Here is a 1,446-nt window from a genome sequence, read left to right as displayed (position 1 = left end):
GCAAGAAATAAAAATGGGAGAATAGGGTTGGGTTAGGCTATTTCCTGTCCCTGATGCTCTTCCGCCCATGAGAATAGAGGCCTTTATCCAATGGGGCAGTCAGGTTCAATGCCATTTTATTGCTGAGAAATGAGCTCTCCCTTGTGCGTTTCAGAAACAGGGAGTGCTCGATGTACAGCGGCAGCTAGGAGTCTAAAAGTGTTCCAAAAGTCATCCCTTAGCAACAGCATAATTAGACACACAACATGCCATATTGCCACATTCGGTGGTGCCGAGATTTAAGACTAAATGAAGCAATCCTCAAAGGTGTTAATCTGAAACCCAATTATAAAGCTCGAAGAAGGGAGGGAGCGCCGAGTGCTTTGGTGTTCTCTGCATTTTGTAGGAATCGTCAAGGAAGGGGGCCAGCGAGTGTGTCTCGTTGCCAATTTTGGGGGCTGTGACTCAGTGGTAGAGCCTCTGCTTGTCATGCAGAAGGTCCCAGGTTCAATCCCTGGTATCTCCAGTTTAAAAAATCTGGCAGTAGGTGATGTGAAAGAACTCTGCCCGAGACCTTGGAGAGCCTCTGCCAGTCTGAATAGATAGTACAGACTTTGATGGAGCGAGGGTCTGATTCAGTATAAGGCAGTTTCATGTGGCTTGTAGAGAGCTACATTCACGATAAGCAGAAGGGCCACATTTACTTCCTCTGGGAGGCCGGCTGCTTACCTGTTCCCGCAGAATTACCTGTTTCAAGGTAGAAACCACTTGCCAACCACAAGGCCAGGGTAGGGCTGCCAGCTCCAGATTGGGAAATACCTGGAGATTTTGGAGGTGGAGCCTGAGGAGGGTGGAGTGAGGGGAGTGGAGGGACTTCAGTGCCATAAAGCCCGCCTTCCAAAGCAGCCATTTTCTCCAGGTGACCTGATCGCTGTCACCTGATCGCTGTCACTCTTGTAATCCCAGGAGATCTCCAGCCACCACCTGGAGGTTGGCATCTCTAGACAAGGGCCTCGCCCAGGTGCCACGTTGGGGAACAGTGCTCAGGAGAGCCACAAGTGGCATGCTGAAGAGCTACATTTGGTTCCTGAGCCACTGAGTGAATATCACTGCCGCAGAGCATTGTAGATTCCCCATCATTAGGGTAGCCAGGCAACCAATGGGAGAAAAAAAGAAAAATAAGGCCTTGGCTACTCACTGAAAGTTCTTATCATAGAGTTCCTGGAGGTTCCTAGAGGGATCCAGAAGTGACAAGGGTAGCTCTCATAATAGCCAAAAACTCAATGATGAGATTACCAACGAGTTTCCGGCAACTGCTTGAGCTACCCTTGTCGCTTCTGAGTACCTCTAGGAATCTCCGGGAACTCTATGGCCAGAACTTCCTATAAGTAGACAAGGTGTTATTTATCCTTTTAAATTTTGTACCCCAAGATGATTTTGCCCCTCCCTTTGGCCCCAGTTTCTGCC

General features: G+C 49.0%; 1 non-coding gene across 1 annotated transcript; it reads left to right on the top strand.

Annotated features, from left to right (window-relative positions):
• The first annotated feature begins 433 nt into the window (after nucleotides 1-433).
• TRNAD-GUC lies at nucleotides 434-505 on the top strand. The gene has a single exon. It is a non-coding gene; the product is annotated as a tRNA-Asp (tRNA).
• The last annotated feature ends 941 nt before the right edge of the window (nucleotides 506-1,446 follow it).

The sequence above is a fragment of the Gekko japonicus genome, unplaced genomic scaffold, assembly GCF_001447785.1.
Source record: "Gekko japonicus isolate JY-2015 unplaced genomic scaffold, Gekko_japonicus_V1.1 scaffold4414, whole genome shotgun sequence".
Taxonomy (NCBI): domain Eukaryota; kingdom Metazoa; phylum Chordata; class Lepidosauria; order Squamata; family Gekkonidae; genus Gekko; species Gekko japonicus.
This window is presented reverse-complemented; position numbering and strand designations above follow the sequence as displayed.